Consider the following 24,383-nt stretch of genomic DNA (forward strand, 5'->3'; position numbering starts at 1 on the left):
ACAAGGACAACACAAGAGACGGTCACGGCCACACAGCCAACTCAAGGTACGGCCACGAAGCCGACTTGGGGACCCAACGCAGCTCCTCCAAGGAAAACAAACAAATGAACGGAGCTGAACGTGAATCCCCCCCACCGCCCACCCCTTTTTTTCCCTCACTGTATATGTTTCTTTTCCCTTTTTACCTCCTTTATGATGAATTCCTGTTCTGTCCTTTGTCTATATAGAAGTGTCTATTTGTACGTCTCTAAATGTTTTTGATGAATTGAACATGGTGGACCCTATTGGAAACAAGTATTTTTTTTTTTATACTTTATATTTTTATTTTTTGTGAACACCACGGTGTGGTTATACAGATACAAACAAAAAAAAAAAAAAAAAAAAAAGACACAGAAACACTTAGGACAACATAAAGACAAATATAACGAGAAACAAAAGTAAAAATAAACAATAAATAGATACGATAGTATAAAAAACAGGGACATAGCAGAACCTAACATAGCATACCTATTAATATACACATACAAAGGAAACAAAAACCCTGTGGGCCTTATGCATGGGCCGAAACGCCAAAACCCGTATTTAAGTTAGTTAATTTTCTTTCTTTTTTTTTGTTGTTGGAGCCAAATGCCTTGCCTATAAGGGAAAAAGAAACAAAAACAAAAACGATTAGAATAAAAAGTGCTATCCCTGCATGGTTGTTGACTCTTCCTAGATTTTATTCCTGTTAGATTTTAAACTGTGTTTTTAGTTAAGGTGTGCTTTTAGTTGAGCTGGGGTGCCAGATTTTCAAATTCTTAGTTTATGTTATGGTCCCGCCTCATCCACTCCTGCACCTTCCATATAGCTTTCCCATTTACTCCACAGAGCGATACCCCTATCAATATTTCCTCTAATTTTATATGTTAGCTGCTCCATTACTTTAATTTGTTCCGTTAGTTCCCTCCAATTCTCTACCCTGGGTCTTGGTTTTTGTCGCCAGTTCTTTGTTATAAGTTTAAGGGCCGTTAATCTTAGTATTTTAATAAGATACTTGTCTTCGGATTGAACTATTCCAGTTGGAATTTTCCCCAACAGGATATATTCATGGTTGGTCACTACGTTAATTTTTAGGACCTGTGTCATTTCCTTTCCGATTTTGTCCCAGTACTCTTTCAATACAGGGCAAGACCAGAAGATATGACTGTGGTTGGCGTGGTCTTCTCTACAATCTCTCCAGCATTTTGGTGTTACTGAACTTTGAAATTTTGCTAATTGGACAGGTGTTAAGAAATATCTCATTTGACATTTCCATGCGTATTCTCGCCAGAATTGAGATGCTGTTGTCTTATGTGTAGATAGGCTTATATTTTCCCATTCAGTTTCAGGCACAATTAGGTGTAGTTCTTCTTGCCATTTTATTTTCTCTCTCAGTTCTTCTGTTTTTTTCTGCTTGTCCAAGATGTTATACAATGCTGAGATTTGATGCTTGATACTCGCGCGCTTATAGTTTTTAACAAGGAACTGTGTCAAAGGATGGAAATCTGTAATGGTCTTTCTCTGTCTGGTGTTATTCTGGATGTAGCTTCTAACCTGCAAATATCTAAAGAAATGTGAATGTGGTAGGTCGTAGTCTCTTTGTAATGACTCAAAGCTTACATTTCCCTTATTATCCATGAGTTGGCCAAATATCTTCAGTCCCTTTTTATTCCAAATTTTGAAGGTACTATCATCTTTGTTTGGGGCAAAGTCAGGATCTTCCTTTATTTCTCTTAATAGCAGCATTTCATCATTGATCTCTAAGTCGTTCCTGACTCTGTCCCAAACTGTGAGTGTATTTCTAAGCCATATGTTTTTGATGTTTTGTTTAGGAATTTTTGCAAGGAAAGGGAGGGTTTTCTCCATGTCCTTGCATTCTAATACTTCTATGGACCTCCATTTTACCTGTACCTCCTCGTTTAGCCATGTTTGTATTGTCTGTGTTTGCGCTGCATAGTAATAGTTCTGCAGGTTGGGGAGGGCTAGCCCCCCCTTCCTTTTTGGCAGTTTTAATGTTTTCATCTTGACCCTTGGCTTTTTACCATCCCAGATAAATTTGAGAAGCATTCGGTCCCAGCTCCTGAATATAGTTGGGCTGATGTATAGAGGAAGTGCCTTAAAAAGGAATAAAAATCTCGGTAGTATATTCATTCTTATAGTGTCAATCCTTCCCATTAAGGACAGAGGTACTAGACTCCATCTATTCAAGTCTTGTTTTATTGTGGTTTCTAGTTTGTCATAGTTAAATTTATATAGTGAGTCCATATTCCTAGGTACTTCTATTCCTAAATATTTAACTTTTTCTCTGTCCCATTTCCTTTGTTTCTATTGGAAACAAGTATAATGCTTAATTGGGTCGTCCACTCACAGTTAACAGCCTTTGTATTGAGTTTGTGCTTGAAATGTACTGTAATTCTGCAAACTGTTAATACATTTTTCAATCAATCAAATCAAAACCTAGGAAAAATGGCATAAAAAGACTTGCTCGCTGTATAAACTATTAAAGAAGACTATTTTTGTATATGCACATAAGGTGCTCTGCTCTCAAAGTGAGGGGTGCATAAAATTAGCAATCTTTTCTGTTCTGGGACCTTCATCAGTGCCATATAAGTGGATCACAGACAAACAAGATGCTGCTATAGGGGTGTAGATCAGCTCAGGTGCTGAGAATCACTACTCGAGGAAATCAAAACATGTCCTTGACTTCCTTGTTGACTTGATGACCTTGTTGACTTGATGACCTTGTTGACTTCCTTAGACTTCCTTGTTGACTTTGCATTGTACCACCTCCCGAGCGGCGACTGGCTAGCTGCACGTCCTAGTTACTGCCTCTGATTGGCCGACCGCGTACATGCAGGATGTTTATAATGCTGTTGTGTCGTGGGAGGCGGGACATGGGAAGTGAGGAAGAGAGAATTTCAGCGAAGCAACATTTAAAAAAATACTTAAAATACTTAACGGCATCGGCGGTTAATGCCGTTTCACACACGTTTCCGCAGTCTCCTAAAGCTGTTGTATGCATCTTTGAAACATCTCACCAACACTCAAGCGACCAAGCAGGTCTCCGTGAACAGAGAGTGGGTAAATCTGCGTCCTATGGAGAGTGGAATAAGCTATCAGGGACCCTAGGGTATCGTCGTCCAAACTTCAGAAAAGGTAACCGAGGATCCCGAAAGGGGCTACGTAGGCCTATACATGCCAGGATTTGCGCTGCCTGTGCTGGAAATACTGAAAGGGCATTTGGCAAATTGAAAGGAAACTTACGAGTAATGCATCAATATAGGCACAGAGGTGCTACCAGCACCTCTCCAGTAAGGTACAAATGTTTGTCTGTGGCTTCTAGTTGCCCTTATATAGTCCCCAGGTGTGCCAATTGGCGGCCCCACCCACCACCAACAAGGCAACCTGCTACTACTCCACCCCACTCTCAGCAATAGGGTGGTGGGGCTTTCTACAGCCGCCCCATCAAATATCTATTTGATAAATAAACACAGGAGCAAAAATATGCATATAAAAACCCGAAAACAGTGTTAAAGAATTTGCTTTTTCGTTTACGCCAATCAACGTCTGCTCTGATGGGTTTGGCTTCCTGCAAATACATGGCCTCTTTATCCAGTTTGGATCTTGTAGTTGGTTTCTTGTTCTTGTTTCTTGTTTCTTGTGGAAGATCCAACTGCCATACATTCTTAACGTGGCGACTGAGTTCTGCATAGGGGGCGACGGTTGAGGTAAAGAGGGTTTGAGCAGCATCTGGCTGTTCCTGGAAGGAGGTTCGCCCTTGAAGTGTCCAGCCTAGCTGGGTATGGAGGGCTACGTGTGTCCCTGGTGGCCCTAGGCGGGCTTTCTTGGTTGGTGAGAATTATCTGCTCCAAGTTGGAAAGGGGATGGGGAGGGAGGCCCTGTAGATGGCGATGGAGTGTTTTGAGTTTGTCTACTGGATAGCTCTGTTTTACCAGTGCCAACTTGTCTGAGGAGAATGCATTTGTAATGGCAAAGGTTTTCTGGGGGTGTCATCTGGAAACTAACTGCTTCAGTTTGTTGTCTGATGGTGTGTACCACTAGTCGTTCTGGGTCTCCTTTGAGCCCAAGTTGCTTACATGCTGCTGGTAATAGCATTGTACGCTGAGAACCGTCGTCAAGTATAGCATAAGTATCTAAAGTGTGATGTTGATTTCGTAGTATAACCTTAACCACTTTTTGGAGGACTTTGGGTGAACTGGGCTGCGGATTTACATACAGTACCATGGATTCTGTCTCCCCAACATGATGCAGGCTACCTAGGTGTTTCCCGTTACACAGGGGGCAAGGTGTTCTCAGGTTACAGTGCCATGTGAGGTCCTGCACACCTCCAGCACCTCCTTTCTTTCTTTATTCATACTTTAGCATCTTCTGCCTTCAGCATCTTAAAGTCTTTACAGTGGATTATCGAATGGTCGGGGGAATTGCAATACTGGCATGCTACCTGGATGCTACCTGGACCTTTGGGAGGCTTGATATAGTTGTAATTTCTCTCATGGCCAGGTGGTGGGGCTGCTGTACTGTTGGTCTAATGCAGCTAAGGCCTTGGTATAGGGCTGGGGGCCGTGGGCATAGGCCAGTGCTATATGCCGTGCTGAGGGTAGTTTGAGGTGATCTAGCAGGATGTGGTATACTTGTATGTTTCGGTTTCCAAGGGAGACAATATAGATTTAGGAGGGCCATTCTTAGCATTGTGTATTCATGAGGGTCTTCTTCATTAAGGTTTGGGAATGTAGGTCCCTCAGCCCTAGAGGGCATGTGGCCGAATGGTGGGCCTGTATACGTTTGTGGGTTGGAGCTGAGGGCCATTGTATGGGGGGAGGTACTGAGTGAGTCCACTGTTGTGGTGGGAAGGAGGTGGGAGGTACCTGGTAAGGGATGGTCGCTGGGGACAGTTGGGATGGTGTGGAGGTCCATGGTTGCGGCTGAGGAAGAGCTGGGTGAGACCATGCGGAGGGTGCTGGAGGCGGTGCTGGGGCCCATGATTGCTGCTGAGGAGGGGCCTGCTGATTGGGGGCCGAGGGGCAAGGTTGCAGCTGAGGGGGGGTCTACTGAGGATGGGCCAGGGCCCATAGCTGCTGCTGAAGGGGGGCCGGGGCCCATGGCTGCTGCTGAGGAGGGGGCTGCTGCGGGGGGGCTGGGGCCCGTAGCTGTTGCTGAGGAGGGGGCTGCTGAGAGGGTGGCCCGGGTGGTGGTGCCGGTTGGGGGTGAGGCCCGGATGGTGGCCCTGGCTGGGGAGGGGGGCCAGGTGGCGGTGCTGGCTGGGGAGGGGGGCCAGGTGGTGGTACTCAAAGGGGCATTTGGCAAACAGAAAGGAAACTTACAAGTAATGCATCAATATAGGCACAGAGCCACCACCACCAGAGCACCTCACTATCTTTGATTTTAGACAATACAACCAGTGTTTCGGTAGTGACTGCACTGTTTCGGTAGTGACCACAGCATTGTCTTTACAATGCGGTGCCATAGTCACTTAACTATTTTGCTAAATATTAACTCATAAGATTCTTTACATTTGCTCAAGCTACTACTAAACTACTATACTGCCTGATCACTTCGGTGCTAGGTCGTGTGGAAGCCCAACAAACCTCTCCATCTCCTTTGCCTGCATTCTCACTCTCAGTCTCTCTCTGCCACACCTTTTACATTTTGTTTTGGTATTTTGGACCACATGATGAAATAGAAATCAGAATTAAGTACATTAAAAAGCATAAACATCCAATTTTGTCACTACCGAAACAATCATGTCACAAATTAGTGACTAATTGTTTCGGTAGTGACAAAATTGGATGTTTATGCTTTTTAATGTACTTAATTCTGATTTCTATTTCATCATGTGGTCAATTGCATCTACCTTTTAGCTTAACTCTGCAATGCTAGGCAAAAAAACAACTTTGAACTGATGTACTGTACATGGATAGAAACATCACATTTAGCAGAAAAAACAAAATAGTTTATAATTTATGAGAAATGATGTGTTTCGGTAGTGACACTCCTTAAAACAAAACGCTGATTTTCAGATGATGAACATGAAGTCTATGTCACTTCTTTGTGAAGAGTGTGGGGGTGTGGCTTAAACCAGACTATGGACTCTTTCTGTTTCGGTAGTGACATGAAAGTAAAATTAAGAACAAATCTACAAAATCAATTTCATTATTTCAACTTCCCTATAAAATAAATCAAATGGGGCCGGGGGTATTAAAAAAATATATTTAGGGAAGTGCCAAAAATCATTTAAGTACTTTTTTCATGAATTGAAATGTAGGGTTCAGAGGTTGGGACAGCCACCTTACAATAGGAAGTAACATATACAGGATGTTTTTTTTAATTTTATATTATCTCAATTAATGTATTGTGATTAATTAGAACATACTAGAACATGACATTACTACAGTTTACAGTTTACTGTGTGTTTTTCATTGTGGGACTGCAATTTGAACCAATTTGGTAGAATGGCCCATATATACTGTGTATATATATATTATTTTTTTACGTTAATGAATTAATTTAATTGTTTTAAGTTGTATTATTTTTGTTGTGAAAAAAATTCCATTCCATAAATAAATGTTAAAGTTGTAGTGAAATAGCCGATCTACATGCTCACGGTGCGAAGCATTGATTGTGAGCTTGATCTGCTAGTTTCAATAGTTTGGGTCCCGGGGAGTGGGAGACGTACAAATTGTCTTCTGCATCACAGGCTAAAATGATTTGGGAGCCATTGAAGTACACTAGATACTTATCTTTACAATGGGTTTATAAAATGGTATAGTGGACATGTGAGTTGGACCCACCCAGAATTAAAACCTCACAATAAAAAAGAATTGACAACTAAATACAGTTTTTGCCACTTTATTGAATACAATATTTTATGACTTTGCATGGTCCCTTGAATGAGAAACAACATAGGTTGTTGCCACCTTCATTCAATACAATGGGGTCATATTTTATGACGTTGTACGGTGTCTTGAACTGGAGAACTTATTCAGCAGCATCTTTTCCCTGTAACAATAGGAACATAATGTTAGATATTCAACATGAATCTTTAGTTCAATCTTAGTTAAAGGATAATGAACCTTCAGTTATTAAACATTACCTTGGTGTCGCGACTTTTAGATCTCATCTTGTTGACCTGCGATTCAGCGATGTCGGCGCGCTCCTCAGCCTCTTCCAGCTCATGTTGAATCTTCCTAGACTTGGTCAGGTGAGTGTTGGCTGCTTCCTCCTGCAATATGATAGAGACATGGGTCAAAGCCGCACTATTTGAAAAGAGCGTCTTCCATGTGCCGCTTGTGGAAAGCAGCAAGATGGACACTGAAGAATGCCTGCTTATGCTGTTGGTCATATTGATATCATAACTGATTCCTATTATTCCTTTTAGTTAAACTATAACAACACTCACCACTAACTAACACTGTCTATTTGACTTACCGCTTCCTCGGCCTGTCTCTTGTAGCCCTTCACCTTCAGCTGCAGCTTGTCTACCAGATCCTGAAGCCTGGCCAGATTCTTCTTGTCCTCTTCAGTCTGAAGTGAGAGTGAATTTATAACATTAGCTGCATGTCCATCTATTAATTTAGTCAGTGGCATGATGATGGTTATTTAAGTGATATAGCCTACCTGGTATGACAGCTCCTTCACTCTCCTCTCGTACTTGCGCACACCTTTAACAGCGTCTCCACTGCCTTTCTGTGCACCTTCAACCTCGGCCTCCAGTTCACGCACCTTCACAATGGAAACATACATTATGAAGAGATCTCTTCTTATTTCATTGACATATAATTCGTGTTGAGACCTGAGAGCAGATTCTACACATGTCTTCTAAATCATGACAGTAAAAAAAAAAAAACTATTTCATGTCAAGGACCCCCAGACATTTTCTGTATTTGGCCGCCGACCCCCATCTGAAAATATTATTGTTCCAGGGACCCACCCCAGAAGCAAAGATAAGAGTTAAAAACGTTTGCTGTGAAATACATATATATTCAAAGGATTGCACACGTTTTACGATAAAAAAATAAATCACAAATAGCAGATCTATAAGCCCATGAGCTTGTATATTTGCTATTTTTCAATAGCTAAAGTTAAAAACAATAATGGTTAAAGTGTTTAAAAGCCAAGGTGACGCAGATGCGTTCCAGGTCTTAATGGGTTGAAGTAAACTACACCTTACCCTGCCCTCCAGTTTCTGGAGCTGCTTCTTGCCTCCCTTCATGGCCAGGTTCTCAGCCTCGTCGAGGCGGTGCTGCAGGTCCTTGACGGAGACCTCCAGGTTCTTCTTCATCCTCTCCAGGTGAGAGCTGGTGTCCTGCTCCTTCTTCAGCTCCTCGGCCATCATGGCCGCCTGGAAAGTCATCGTTGTTGTGAGATCAAATATACCTTATTGTCCCGCAAGTGAAACAATGTCTTGGTCTCCTGCGTCATTCAACGCATGACAATGGCTCTTTAAAATCATGAAAGGTAATAAACAGATACATGTGTGATGTGTCATGAGACCAGAAGGAATCAAACCAGGTAATACAATCACAATATCTTAGTACTCATCATATTTAGTAGTAATTGTTGTTGCTATTAAATATCTTGATTGACTGAATATATTGTTGTACCAGTTCAGTCTGCACTGTAACATTCTGAACCATCTGCCTGAAGCCAGCACCTCATGTTCAGAATGTTCTTTTCCTGAGCACATTATGTTTGATACAAGTGCTGAAAATAGTGATATAGTTAATTTCCCCCCCCCTATGATTGTCATGGCTGTTTTAACAAGACATGCATGCAATGCCATAAGGATGTTTAATTGTCCTGGTATAATGGACCTCTCTCTGGAATGGAACTTACATCAGTGATGGCCTTCTTTGCTTTCTCCTCAGCATTCCTTGCTTCTTGAACACTGTCGTCCACTTCACCTTGAACCTGGACCAGGTCAGTTTCAAGCTTCTTCTTGGTGTTCAAAAGGCTTGTGTTCTAAAAGATAAAAATTCGGATTAGCAATACAAGTATGCAAGTATGTTAAATAATGTTGACAGTTTTTTCTTCTTCTCCAATTGACTTACCTGGGAGTGCAACAGTCCAGCGCGCTCACTGGCGTCCACCAGTTCCTGTTCAGCCACTTTGCGGCCTCTCTCCGTCTGTTCCAGAGCCACTCTCAGCTCCTCGATCTCAGAAACCATGAGGCCGTTCCTACGCTCAATCATGGCGGCTTGTTCTTTCACATCTTCCTGGCCTCTGAGAGCATCGTCAAGGTGCAGTTGGGCATCCTAAAAAAAAGAGATCGCATATGAGGTGGACATGTTATGAGAAACGTCAGAATGTTGTTCGGATCATAGACCGTGTCAAGCCCATTCTGCTGTGATTTCAAATCCGCCATATTTCTATATCCGGTCCAGAAATTAATACTATATTGGCTGCAACCGCAGCGAGGGCGGGTCTTCACTCGGTAGAACCAGTAGATTTTAAAATTAACGTGACCATAATTTACTAAACGCATATCATGATGATTTAAAAAACTAGCGATTGAAAACAACGTGTTTTTGAAAAGGTTTACTAAGGTAATCAAGTGTAAAGTTCGCCAACAACCTCATTGAGATTTTAATGTCTTGCAAACAGTAGAAGACATCTGATGGGCCATAAATAGGAACAGCAGCTTCACCGAGAAACCGGAAGTGGCTTCATTTAGAGGCAGCGAACGGAGCTAGCCCCTTGGTTCAGATGTTCAGAGCAGTTCCGTTGATTGAATATGTGTCTAGTAACTAATATGTTTTGCACCTTAAGCTGTCCCTGGATGTTCCTCAGCTGCTTCTGGGCCTCAGCAGCCTGGCGGTTGGCGTGGCTCAGCTGAACCTCCATCTCGTTCAGGTCTCCCTCCATCTTCTTCTTGACCCTCAGGGCATCGTTTCTGCTCCTGACCTCAGCGTCCAGAGTGCCCTGCATGGAGTCGGTCACCCTCTGGCTGTTCCTCTTGATCTGCTCCATCTCTTCGTCCTTCTCTGCCAGCTTCCTGTCAACCTCACCCTTGATCTGGTTGAGCTCCAGCTGGACACGAAGAATCTTAGACTCCTCGTGCTCCAGAGTACCCTGAAATGAAATACAGGATCAAAAGGTTGTAGGACCGTTAATGTAACGTCGATCATATACTGCTATGCTGTTTGAATATAAAACGTATTGAAAGGAATCTAACAATTGCGTTGTTCATCTAGGACCTAAAAGTGTTACCTCAGCTTCCTCCAGGGCTGTCTGGATCTCTGCCTTCTCTGTCTCCACCTGCTTCTTTCCCTTCTCCAGCTCATGGATGTTCTTTCCAGTCTCACCGATCTGTTCGGTCAGGTCTGAGATCTCCTCTGCAAAATTATCAATGAACTTTCAGCGACTATTTTGTATTTGTGTTTGAATAAAGTTGTAGCCTGATCCATTTTGAAACTCAATTTAGTTATTCTTTAACTGTTATTAAAAGAATGATGTAGAGGAAACTTACGTTGCAGGTTCTTGTTCTCACGCTTCATGGTCTCCAGTTGGTCCAGGGACTCCTCGTAGGAGTTCTTCATCTTAAACAACTCGGTGCCGAGAGAACGAGCCTCTTTTTGAGCTCCTTCCAACTCTGCATTGCCCTCTTCATGTTTCTGCTTCCATTCTGCCAAGACCTGCACAGCAGCCGTGATGAAATGTGTAATTTACCTCCACTTTCAGGAGGAAACAATTCAAATAATTCATGTCAAAGCAATTCACGTTGCTTAGACAACAGTCCGACAGGCATTAGTCCGACAACACCGCTGCAACCGACATGTGCTGCCAGTTAATTACAACTAACCCGTGGCTTACTGTGAGGTTAGGTTTGGGTTTTGGGTAGAGTGTCGGACTCATGACTGTAGGACTGTTAGTACGTCGGACCAAACACATGCACCCATGTCAAAGCACCTTATCGAAGTTCCTCTGTTTCTTGTCGAGGTTGGCGGCTAAACCGTTGGCCCTCTCCACGTCAATCATGAGGTCTTCCACTTCACCCTGGAGTCTCTGCTTGGTCTTCTCCAGAGAGGCACACTTGGAATTCACAGCCTCGATTTGCTCCTCAGCCTCCTGAAGACGCTGGGCGAGCTTCTTCCTGTTGATCACAAATCAAAGCATTGTGAGCAATATTTTGTATAGTGAGCGGTGTACAATGTTGTATAATTGTGTGCGTGTATATATATATATATAATTATTATTATTTTTTATTATAATGTTTTAGAATTTAATCTCAATGACGTATGAGTTTTCTGGGGTCCTTATGTCTAGTTAAGTTATGTCACCTCTCTTGTAATCACAGACTCTGCTTAGCGAATGATTGGTTGTTTGTCAAAATGCTGTGCTGAGCCTGAAGGTCAGTGACCGAAATGTTGCCTACTTAATAACTGTATCCTCTTGTACCGAGCAGATCAACAGTGTGCGGGCGTATTGTTTTTTATTTTATTATTGATTTGCACTTGCCTACGCACCTGTTCCTAAGCCTACTCTAGGTGTGCGAAAGTCTTTATAGTGAGGAAAAAAACACTGATGACTTACTTAGCTTCCTCCAGCTCCTCTGTGCGTTGGACAGCATCAGTCTCATACTTGCTCCTCCACTGACACACCTCAGCGTTGGCCTTGGACATTCCGCGCTGCAGCTCCGCCTTGGCCTCTTGCTCCTCTTCAAACTGCTCCCTCAGGAGGTCACAGTCATGGCGAGCTGACTGCACAGCGTGGGCGAGGGCGTTCTTTGCCTGGCAAAATAAATACGGCAAAATAATGTCAGCTGGATGAAATTACAAAAAGATGGAATTAGGTCTGTTCGTAAAAAAAAGGCTGTTCCTTCTACCTTAACCTCCTCTTCAACGAGTCTCTTCAACTCCTCGATCTGCTGGGTGAAGGCCTGCTTGCCTCTGGTGAGCTGAGAGACCAGAGCTTCTTTCTCCTCAAGTTGACGAGCAAACTCACCTAGTTAGACATTTGAGTATTAGTTTCAAACATTAAATCATCTTTGATCAATACATACAATTCCTGAGATAGCCATTAGGATTAGTATCTGTAGTATCTGTATTTACCATTTTCCGTCAACAGTCTTGCTCTCTGAGCTCCAATATCATTGAGCTGGCGAACATTCTCATCAGTCTTGGCCTTGATTTCACTGAGTTGGTCCTCAAGGGTGCGGCACATCTTCTCAAGATTTCCCTGTTGATTATCATTGGACACATTCAATCACTGAAGTAACCTACAATGTATTCCTTAGTTTTTTTCCCCCTGATTGGTTCATTGAACGTATTTTGTCAAGAATTACACACAAGCACTCTATTCTACCTTTGCCTTAGCAACAGCTTCCATGTTGCTGGACAGGTCATCGATCTCCATCTTGTATTCACTCTTCTCCTTCTCCAGTTTCTGCTTGACACGCTGGAGGTTGTCGATCTGCTCGCCCAGCTCTGCGACGCTGTCCGCCTGCTTCTTACGGAGAGCAGAGGCGGTGGCCTCGTGCTGCAGGGTGGACTCTTCCAGGTCACGACGCAGCTTCTGGAACTCAGCCTCGCGCTTCTTGTTCATCTCGATCTGAGCGGCGGTGGCTCCTCCAGCCTCCTCCAGCCTCTCACTGATCTCTTCAAGTTCCCTGGAGAGATCAGCTCTCTGCTTCTCAACCTTGGCCCGAGCGGCACGCTCTGCCTCGATCTCCTCCTCCAGTTCTTCAATACGAGCCTTTCAAATGAATGGGCATATTCAAATCCTAACTTTCACTTACTTATCATCAATGATTTTAAATAAGTATATAATAAAATAAATACCTGGAGTTCTTTGATCTTCTTCTGCAGCTGTGCTCCCATAGATTGCTCATCCTCAATCTTACTCAGAAGCTGGGCTACTTCAAAGTCCTTCCTGTGGTATACATACAGTACATCATATGTTAGTGGTAGTTTTTATCCACGGCATTATTATTATTATTATTATTATTGTTGTTATTATTATTGTGGTCCACATTACTTCTTTATCTTCTCATCAGACTGCTGCTTGTCATTCTCCAGATCCATGATGGCTTCCTGGGCCAGTTTCAGATCACCCTCCAGCTTTCTCTTGGTTCTCTCGAGGTCCATGCGGAGCTTCTTCTCTTGCTCCAGTGAACCCTCCAACTGCACAACAATATAGTTTTCGTATTTTTCAGTAAGAAAATAAACGTACCGTATTCAAGTTTCAAAACATCCAATTGACTTGATGAACTCACGTCGTCAACTTGCTGTTCCAGCTTGGTCTTGGCCTTGGTCAGAGTGTTGACTTTGTCTTCCTCTGCCTGCAGGTCATCCAGGGTCTGCTGATGGGCCTCTTGGAGCGCCTTCTTCTCCTTGGTCAGCTTAGCAAGACCTTCATCTTGAGAGGCCATCTCCTCAGTCAGGTTCTTCACCTAAATAAGCAGAATGAATGGATCAATATTGTTCTAGAACTTGATAAGACCGCTACGCTAGAAGAGTGTATAATCGTGAATGGATCATTATTGTTCAATAACTTGATAAGACTGCTACAGTGTGTGATCATGAACCTTGTTTTCAGTGGCGTGTTTCTCCTTCTCCACTTTGGCCAAGGTGAGCTCCAGGTCGTCGATGTCCTTCTTGAGCTCAGAGCATTCGTCCTCCAGCTTCCTCTTCTTGGCAGTAAGCTCTGCGTTCATCTCCTCCTCGTCCTCCAGTCTCTCGGTCGTCTCTTTGAGCTTTGCCTCCAACTGGATCTTACTTTTAATGAGACCCTCACATCTCTCCTCAGCATCATTCAGAAGCTCGTCTCCCTGGTTGTCAATGAAAGAGATAAGTGAGGAAACGTGTCAGCATTTGTTCTGGGTGAGATTTCGCTCCTATGCCACTTGAATGTGGAACGCCCTACTAACGGCCATTAAGAAATGTGAATCCCTAGACCCTAGTCTAGCACTTACGGGCGGCTGCAATTCGAAACTGGCGCCTGTAAAATAAAATTCCCCCCCTCCACCCCCCTTTTGTCCCCATACTGTACACGTTTTGTATATTTCCTAGTGTATATTTGTTGAATTGAAATGGAGGTCCCTGATGTAAACAAGTCTTGCTTGTACCCATTCTACAAACAGTGAATACAAATTTCAATCAAAGATATATGAGTATATTTGTTTTGCAGCTGCTTCCATGGGGGACACCTTCCTCCACAAGGGACACTAACAGAGCTGAACAAGCTTGTGAAAAAGGCAGGCTCTATCATTGTAAGGGCCTGGACGGTACAGAGGTGAGGACAAGGAAGAAGCTGGAGGCTAGCAACCTCCAGCAGTGGCATATGCAGCAGATTCACCCTCCCCACAGAAGAACCACACATTGGGTCAGGCCTTTGTGCTGCTAGCCATGTAGCCATACATACAATGATGCCAACAGCCGTTGGACCCACCAGGCATTCTCTGCCATGGTCTACATCTACATTAGATAAAATATACAAGGTCAGATGATAAACAATATGAAATATTATTAGCAACATTCCCTGTAAGTGTAGGTACTTACTGATGACGCTGCCGTTGAAAGGGCATTCTTCTCCTGCGTTAGAGCAACCAACTTCTCTTCCAGGCTCTTCTTCGAGGCCAGAGCACTAGCCAGGTCTGTCGTCATCTTTTCGTAGTTCTCCTTCATCGCTGCGAGCTCCTTCTCAGTCTCAGCGCTCTGCAGAAGAGGCTTGATCTTGTAGTAGACCTTCATCCATGGCCAGTGTTTCACAGCGACGAACGAGCGGAGGTTGAACTGGATGGTGAAAACGGCATCTCTGTGGAAAACAGTTTCAGTGGATCATGATTGAGGGTTTCCACGTATTACGACTGCAGGCTCTGACTATAGTTACTATTATTGTGTCATAGTTACTTGCACAAGCAGAGCGCTGCGATCGGTTGGGTATGTACAGTACTGCGATCGGTTGGGTATGTACAGTATGTATGTTGGGGTATGTATGTCGGTGTCCTCCAACAGCCATTCTTGGTGACATACGTAACTAAGGTATGTTTCAAGGTTGATTTAGAATAGCAGAGAGCTCTAGGACTCAGAGCAGCAGTCGTACCCAGACAGACAGCAGAGAACTCTATAGCACTCAGAGCAGCAGTCCTACCCAGTCAGACAGCAGAGAGCTCTAGGACTCAGAGCAGCAGTCGTACCCAGACAGATAGCAGAGAGGTCTAGGACTTGGACATGGCCTACTTGTTTGCAAGGCGAAAGTTGGCATCTCGAGAGTGTTACTAATGTTGTCGTTATTATTGCTGTGTGTATAATCTTTGTTGCCCTGTGTCGTGGCAAGGTAAATGCAGATGGCCGCCCACCCAAGAGCCTGTTTTCTTATTTTCCTTGCCACCGTCACCAAAAGCTCGCTGGCAATTTCTACCGGGGTAGAGTGGCTGGTAGAGCAGCCGGATGAGAACCGTGAGGTACCCAGTTCGAAACCAGGCTCCCGCAGAGTTAGTGTTGAAGTGTCCTTGAGCAAGACTCTGAACCCCTAATTGTCCCCGATGTGCAGGTTGGTGCCTTGCATGGTTACCTCCGCCATCGCTATGTGAAGTGCTTTGGATAAAAGCGCTATATAAATGCACCATTTACCATTTGTAGTGATTTGACACTTTACATTTATTGTATTGAACAGCAATGACAAAGTTTGCTTATACAAATTGTACTCAATATTGAATCGATGCTTACCTTACCGCCGTCATCTTGACAAACGCCTTCCTCATGAGGTAAGCTCGTCCGAGAGCCTGAGTCATTGTGACCAGAGTGAACAGCTTCTCATCTCGCATCTCCTCCAGGGTACCCAGAAGACCAGCTTTGAAGAACACCTGAACACAATGTTACAAAACACTGTCACTAAACAACCATAACATCTTTAGTCCACTCGGGATAATGTTAAACCAGGTTCACAGTGTGTTCACCTTGGTGTGTCCAAATCTGTACTCATCAACAGGAACGTCAATGGACCCAAGCAGCTTCTCTGAAGCTTTCTTGTTGTCCATGAAGGCGCCATCGGGACACGCGCTGGCGTTCAGTACTTTGTACCTGTTTTTATAAAAGTTCATGGTCATTTTGCGCTGGCATTCTATATACTTTTCTAAAAGTTGATCATTTTGCATTGACTATGTTTGGAAATAAAAGCTGCTGGGGGAAAAGGAATGAATACCTCTGCTTGAAGTCAGCATATGGGATTCTGCTGGGGAAGCCCTTTCTACAGATCCTGATGCCCTCCAGCACACCATTACACCTCAGCTGGTGGATGACCAGGAAGTTCTCCATCAGGCCTGTACAGATGTTGCTTCATTATTAGAAGAACAAACTCTGGCCAAAGTTGCATTAAATGATAGTTTATCATTTTTATTTTCAGTGTTTACCTGGACACTTGGACTCGTTGGGAATCAGGCAACGCACAAAGTGAGGATGAGTTGCCCTCAGGTTGGTCATCAGCATCCCCAAGTTTGCCTATTGAGACATAAAACAGCCAATTATGTTTATTATTAGTAAAAAGTCATACAAAATTGTACTTTTTCCTCCGCTGCTATTATTTGAACTCTTTAGATACTAGTTTCTTTGCAGATTTAAAACATACATTAACCATTTAAGCCCTATTTTAAACTTCAGCCACAACAAAAATTGTTTAATTGTTAATTTTGTTTATTTCTTACATGGATATAATGTTGATAGTAATAATAATGCTTCACTCTTACAGGAATATAATGTTGATTATATTGAATACAAAATCTTACCCTGAATGCACTAGACACAGTCTGCATGGAACCACCCTTCTTCTTGCCTCCCTTCTTTGTATTATCTGTTTATATTTGTTAGAATCGTGAGTTATCATCATTAGTCATATACGGAATGCAAATTCCTCCCTAGTGTTCATAGTATTCATATAATACCCCCAGGCTCAGGTTGGGGGATAGAACACATATTATTATCCTATATTAAAACTCTATTTCTAAAACGGTTAGTCCCAATACTTGAATCTGATTGGCTGGGTTCCGTTGTAAATATCACGATAATCGGGTGCAGTAGTTTAGTTTAGACAGTTTTTGGTTTAGACTATTCATTGGTTAGACCAGTCATTAGTCCTACAACTACAACCTATCTCAAACCCTCACCCTAAACCTAACCTCCCACGGGGCAGCACACCTAAACCTAACCTTAACCCATGTCTAACCAATGACTAGTCTAAACTAAGTATGCACCCCCGATAATCCACACCTTCAATCACTTTATATAATTCCCAGCTGATCCCGCAGCTCTGCAGCTGAACTGGGGAAGGGGAGCACTTGATTGCCTTACACGCCCTGGCTGTGCGGGCGTCTAAGCACCGCCCGCGCTCATATGACTGTGAATGTGTGGCTCCGGGCGGCTTCGTAAAGACATCAAGCGCCTCCTATTCCCCCGTCACAGAGACTGGAGTAAAAACAATGAAGTGTGGCTCGCTCTGGAAAAGCGTAGCTACTTTTGTGAATGTAATAGTTTTATGAGGTTAATATTACTATGTGTGTAATCATTTTAGAAAAGCAATAAGCCACACGAGGTCCCAGCTTACTGTGTAATTTATAATGGCTGACAGGGTCGGAGACCTTCCGCTACGCGTCGGGTCTCACTACACCTCTCAGCCATTATAAAATACCCGGTAACCTGAGACCTCTTGTGTGCTTTAATTAAAATTGCCTAGAGGGTGGGCTGGTGGGTGTGTTGGACGTCACAAACGTAACAGGCACACCGCTGCTCTGAACCGCACCCAACTTGTCACCAACACTGACCAGAGGTCTGCCATCAGAATAGCTGGCCGCTGGGTGCCACAGGCGCACCATTGCTCAGCCCCTTCTATGTTCCTATTGGCTGAGGTTCCCCGCATGCTGCCCCAAACTTGGTAGGTGCGTCAATTAGGGACAGGCTGTAATTGCTTAAGCCCCGCCCCTCTGTGTTCCTACTGGCTGGCCTTTAAAGTAAACAACCATAATAACATGGAAACAGTTCCCAGCATCCCAGAAGACATTACAATATATTAATAAACATACCTTCAGGCTCAGGTGGGGGATAGAACATAGCCAGCAGTTTAACTGAAGACTTCTGGAACAGCTGAATGACAGAGTCGTTAAGAGGATCTTTGTTCTTGTCCAGCCAGCCTGTGATGCTGTAGTCCACCGTTCCAGCGTAGTGGACCAGGGAGAAGTGAGCCTCGCCCTTGCCTTTGGCAGGCTTGGGCTTCTCAAATGCCTTGTTCTTTCCCAGATGCGCTAAAATCAGCGCCTCGGCAAAGGATTTGTCTGTAGCCTTCGGGAACATGCACTGCTCTTCAAGGATGGAGAAGATGCCCAAGGGCTGTGTAAAGGAGACAAAAAAAGACACATCACCAAAAACAATATTAACATCATGTCCATTAAACTAAGTAAGTATGTAAGGCCTTGCCGAGCAATGACGTACATAGGGCGTAGAATAATTGTACCTTCTCAATCAGCTCAATGCAGACAGCCAAGTCCATGATAATACATACAAATGTATTAATAATTGTATACCTTCTCAATCAGCTCAATGCAGATAGCCAAGTCCATGCCGAAGTCAACAAGATCCCAGGGAATTCCCTCTTTCATGTACTCTTCTTGTTCCAGAACAAACATGGTGTGGTTGAAAAACTGTTGCAGTTTCTCATTGGTGAAGTTGATGCACAGCTGCTCCAGGGTGTTGAACTGTGAGTGGAAATATAATTATTAGTCCAATCTCTTGTAATTGTGTCGTGTAATTGTGAAAATTACACAAAAATAATTAGGCCTAAATTCTCCCACTTAAAACAAGTCCATGCTTACATCAAAGATCTCAAAACCAGCGATGTCCAGCACACCAATGTAGAAGTTTCTCTGCTGCTTGGTGTCCAGCATCTCGTTGATCCTGATGACCATCCAGAAGAACTCCTTCTCATAGAGGGACTTGGCCAAGGCACCGACTGAGTTCATTACCTAAGGAAATAGGAACGTTATTAGAGTACGAGTGTGAATTACGCAATTTACAATTTAGACATTTATCAGATCTTAATCCAGAGTGATTTACAGTAAATAATAAGGAAAACATGAGGTAGTACAAAATGCATAGAAATTGTAATCGAGGAGCATAGGTAAACCAAGAATCAACTCTAAGTAGTATAATCTACTATACACACAATAGGGTGCCAGGTCAAATTAACCTTATATCGTTCTACATAACACGCTATCTAAATTGCATTTTAGCATTTTTATAAACCGGCAAGGTTGTCAAGGCTAGGGCAAGTGCTACGGCAAGTGATATGGGCTAATAGTGGAGTCTGAAGATGATTTAAGACAGTGTGGATACAACTCAAAAATATATTCTAATGGCATGGTGTGTTAATATAAATGTGTGTATGAAATCAGAACATGGAAATCATGCAACTTTATATTCACCTGTGGCACAGTTTGTCCTTTCGTGACATACTCGTTTCCCACTTTCACTCTGGGGTAACAATATGCCTTAAGCATCTCTGCTGAGTTTATGCCCAACAGGTAGGCAATCTTGTCAGCCTCTGAAATGTTCATGCAATTTGAAATTTACATTTTAGGCATTAATCCAGAGAGCGACTTACAGTAAGCACAAAATCATCAAATGCATTAACCAAATAATCATCGGTCTAAACCAGCGGTTCCAAAACATCTTTGGCCATGCACCCCCTGTTACCTCCCGACCTTGCTGACGCACCCCCCCATATGGAAATATAAATTGCATAAGCCAGTGTTTCCCAAACTTTTTCGTGTCAAGGACCCCCAAATCAACATTTATTAGGCCATGAAAACATTATGTCAGTGACAAGGGAGGATTTTTATGTCTCTATAGCAGTGATTCCCGAAACATTAATTTCATGGACCCCCAGTTTCACACGCATTATGCTACGGACCCCCGATTTAATGGCATTTCTATCTCTGGTACCCCAATTTATATTGTAAAACCACTGTTAATTTAACTCTGAGAGTGTACAAATGGAACCAAATGGACCCGTTAGGGTCCATTTGGTTCCAGACCCATATGGGTGTACACAGACCCATAAAGGTCCATTTGGTTTCTATCTCTAATTGAGCTAGGTACCCCCTGGAACTCCCTCAAGTACCCCCAGGGGTCCCCGGACCCCACTTTGGGAACCTATGGCATAAGCTGCAGTATATAGAGACATATATTTCCTATTTATCCACATATATGCACATGTGTATTAACCTGAATATGGCATCTATATGCAGGATAGGCTATATTCTGTATACTTATCATTGGAATAACATGTTAATTATATTTACACCTGACAGGGGGAGTTTCCCTGGTTGGACGTAGCATGAGGAAGGAACACGTTATTCCAACCAGTTCCTTTCCCCTCCATCAGGTGCCCCGGCTGGCCAGGGAGAGGCAGTTTAGAGACCAGGATTACTGCATGTTTTTTATGTGAGGGTACCTACCCTAGGCCCAGAAAGTCTCTTTCGCCAACCCAGCCTCGGGTGTGGGCACTGATGACGTGGAGGAGGAAACACGCTACCAGCACCCACAGCGTCCCGAGCGGGAATCGAACCCAGGACCTTCTAGCTGTGAGGCGACAGCACTACCAACTGTGCCACCATGCCCCCTACCATTAGCCTTTTCACCCCCTAGAAGGCGCTCACGCACCACAGTTTGGGAACCACTGGTCTAAACAGTATAATTTATAAAATCATAATAATAATAGAAATATATTTAAAACAGAGTCGCGATTTAAAATAGAGTCGCGAGGAATCCACTGGGAACTGAATTCCGTCTTGTATTCATATATTTATATACTATATTTATATTCTATATTGTATAACAATGACCAAAAGCTACTACTTCTACTTTTACTACTAATAATAATAATACTAATATAAATAAAGACCAGCTCACCCTCTGTGCCGTCTGGTTCGGCCTGTTCCTCACGCTGCTTCTGTTTGAACTTCATGACTCCGTGGTGCATCACTGCACCGGTCATCTTGTAGATCAGCTGTTTCTCCTCACCGTTGAAGCCCAGGATGTCGATAGCTTCCTGATGTCAATAAGCAGAGAAGATGCATTCAAAAGATTGAGATTATTTAATCATTATCATTAGATTAGCAAACATCCTTTAAAACGGTGTAAAACTCAACTGTAAACAAAGCAACATACAGTGTATGCAGGGTATCTATCTGCACATTTCTAAAGTGGCAATTTAAGGACTTTTAATACCTATAAAATAAATACAAAATAAAACAAATGAGACCATTACTGCATCAAAAGTAATCAACAAATACTATACTATCATAATTGTCAAGCATTGGCCAAATTGACAAATATTACCTAAGAAATAGGAAAAAACATGTGAATACATGCAGATGGGCTATTTTCACAATATGTAGACCTATCTGTGAAACTGAGTCAACTCTTACAATTCCAAGTTCAGTTATTTGGGGACAGGGTCACAGCCTAAAAGCTTTGAGAAGCACTGATTTAGAGAATACATTTTGCAGAGCAACTGACTGCAGTCCACAGTAAGTATTAGAAAGTGTTTTTAAAATAATGTCCACTCACGTCAGTAGCGTCGAGCTCCGCCTTGTCGTCAATGCTGGCCACCACGATCACACCCATGCTGATCAGTGGGAAGTCGTAGGGGTTGGAGGAGATCAGGCACATTTCTGAAAAGGGATTTTAAAAAGGGTGAGCATGTGTTTTTTCGAGGGAGGGAGGGGGCATCTCTGATGCATTTGGGGAGTGCATTCCAGAGTGCAGGGCATGCACACAGCCACAGAGAAGGTCTTGTTGCCCCAGGTTTGGAGCCTGATCTTCTTGGGGACCTCCAAGAGGTTGGCATCACTCGCCCTGAGGGCACGGGACGGGACACGAGGCTCAAGGAGGGCTGAGAGGTGTGTGTGTGTGTGGGGGGGGGGGGGGGGGGACAAGGCAGCTTGTACAGTGCCTTGTAGGTGGTGAGCAGTATTTTGAGGTGACAGGCAGCCAGTGGAGGTTGTGAAGGACTGGTGTGATGTGATCTTTGGAGCGGGTGGTGGTGAGCAGGCGGGCGGCGGTGTTTTGAACAGTTTTGAACTGCATCGTCAGTAAAAAAAACACTTACCAATAATCTCAGGTTTGTGGTTGGTCATCATCTGGAAAAAGATGTGGTAACCTCTCTCTGCAGCAAGCTGGTACGTCACTCTGGACTTCTCCAGCAGATCTGTATGGGTTGTACATAACTCATAATAATACTAATAACAATGATACAACTACTGACTAATTACTACTACTACTACTACTAATAATAATAATAATCCTCAAATTAAGGCATATATCATTTTTTATCTGTGAACTTCATACTTACATGTCTCAATATCAGCACTGGCCAGTTTACCCGATGTGCCGAAATGGATTCTGATGAATTTACCCTGTTTGATATACAGTAGCACAATTAGCTGCATCGCTCTACATTGTGTAATTATTGCAGATTTTCTCATGATATGTCATTATTTTTACACTTACAAAGCGAGAGGAGTTGTCATTCCTCACAGTCTTGGCATTACCATAGGACTCCAGCAAGGGATTGGCTGCAATAATCTGATCCTCCAGTGACCCCTAGAATGTTTTAGACATCGCCCAGTTTGGTCAGAATTGTTTTAAACTGAATTGCTATATTGCATATAAAAGATTTTATGTTCAAAACATGTACCTACCTTGATTTTACCGCTATCCGCTGCCGATTTTTCTCCACCGGAACTAGCTGTTGCAAAGTACTGGATGACACGCTTGGTGTTCACAGTCTTTCCAGCACCGGATTCTCCACTGGTTAGAAGATAATGCAATTAGTGAATGTGTGTACAAACCTACAAGGGCCTTGTTTTAATGCCTAGAGATGATGCAAACTTACGTGATCAGGACAGACTGGTTCTCTTTATCTGTAAATTGTAAAGCACACTTTTAGTCATGGATATACAGCTCAAAACCACTATAGTTTAATATGTTTTTTACATTGTCCTGTCTAGTACTGTACGTACCCATCAGCATGAACTGATAGGCGTTGTCAGAGACAGAGTAGATGTGGGGTGGAGCCTCAATACGCTTCTTGCCCCTGTAGGCATTTACAACCTCCTGGTCGTACACTGGGAGCCACTTGTAGGGGTTCACAGTTGCACAGAACAAGCCGGAGTAGGTCTGAAGGCGAGAAGAGAGAGAACATTAACATCATGCGACATAGCACTGACTTGTATCTGGGACAACGGATCACTAGAGCTGGGATTATTCAGTAACGAGTTGCAAACTTGTGGCAATGAGCAATAAGCCATTTTCTTTGGTTGAAAACAGTGTTAAAAAGCTCTAAATTGTGATAGTTGCTTGTTCAGTAATCAGATCCAGGTCACTCCATGTGCAATACCGCAATTATTTTCTCAGCACGTAAACCACCTTACATAGATCATCCATGCTGCATAACGCTCTTTGAGGTTATACAGGACGGCGGCTTCACTGAGGTGGGTCATCATGGCCATGTCCTCCATCTTGTCATACTTGGGAGGGTTCATAGGGGAGATGTCTGACTCGGGCACAGTTCTTGACTAATAAAAAGAAATACATACTATAAATACAATAAAAAACACTCCAGAATGCGTTATGATTACAGTAGTACTGTGCCACTGTTTGATTGTAGAATTACAGCTCACCTCCTTCTTTTCAGTAAGCAACTCCACAGTGACTTTGCCACCGTCCTTACTGATAATCTTACACTTGAGGTACAGCTCTGCCTTGTCAGCCACATATGCTGCCGTTTTGGCATCAAAGGGCGCCGACTGAGACTCCATTCTCTCCCTCTCTGGTTTACGGAGATATATGGCGGCCGGGCCGTACTGCTCCATCTCTGCGTCCGTACTCATGGTGGCGGCTTTCTGTCGACGGACAAATAGATGGTGTTGATGCCTTTTTCTGACTTGAGATCGGAGCAGATAATAATTTCTATACGACTACAGCATGTTGGACTATTATGGTTGTTATAGCTTATTGTAGGTTTAATAGAAATATTATGAACACTCACTTTTCCCTTCTACCAGTAGAAATGGAACCTCGTGTGCAACCCCTAAGTGTGAGGGGGAAAAAACACATTTTTAGGACATCATGAATTATTAAAAACATATATTTTATTTTGTAATGTTTTTTTTGTGGCTTTCGCCTTTATTTTATATTTTTTTATGGAGGGACAGACAGTATAGGCTGACTGGAAATAGGGAGAGAGATGGGGGGAAGACATGCAGTACAGGCCGTCGAGACCCCGGCACACTGCCAGACTGGATTACCAGCCAAGGTGCCTGGACCACTAAGACATGGCCCAGGACAAACTAAATT

At 43.2% G+C, this 24,383-nt stretch overlaps 1 pseudogene across 1 annotated transcript; it reads right to left on the reverse strand.

Annotated features, from left to right (window-relative positions):
* Positions 1–3,483: 3,483 nt before the first annotated feature.
* On the reverse strand, positions 3,484–23,917 carry LOC306926374 (myosin heavy chain, fast skeletal muscle-like; annotated as a pseudogene). Its single transcript, XR_013792527.1, has 41 exons — positions 23,708–23,917; positions 23,459–23,602; positions 23,048–23,204; positions 22,921–22,948; positions 22,727–22,835; positions 22,536–22,628; positions 22,378–22,441; positions 22,135–22,233; positions 21,594–21,697; positions 20,934–21,072; positions 19,445–19,563; positions 18,836–18,985; positions 18,548–18,718; positions 18,050–18,353; positions 16,760–16,824; positions 16,388–16,475; positions 16,180–16,297; positions 15,935–16,058; positions 15,705–15,841; positions 14,535–14,790; positions 13,562–13,804; positions 13,250–13,426; positions 13,012–13,157; positions 12,816–12,906; positions 12,340–12,729; positions 12,087–12,213; positions 11,861–11,979; positions 11,569–11,765; positions 10,945–11,128; positions 10,505–10,670; positions 10,246–10,370; positions 9,799–10,107; positions 9,087–9,290; positions 8,872–8,997; positions 8,207–8,377; positions 7,465–7,758; positions 7,130–7,258; positions 5,194–5,323; positions 4,905–5,042; positions 3,574–3,723; positions 3,484–3,491 (listed from the first exon to the last, which is right to left on the reverse strand). The product of XR_013792527.1 is annotated as a myosin heavy chain, fast skeletal muscle-like (transcript).
* Between the last annotated feature and the right edge of the window lie 466 nt (positions 23,918–24,383).

Source organism: Electrona antarctica, assembly GCF_951216825.1.
Source record: "Electrona antarctica genome assembly, chromosome: 7".
Classification (NCBI taxonomy): domain Eukaryota; kingdom Metazoa; phylum Chordata; class Actinopteri; order Myctophiformes; family Myctophidae; genus Electrona; species Electrona antarctica.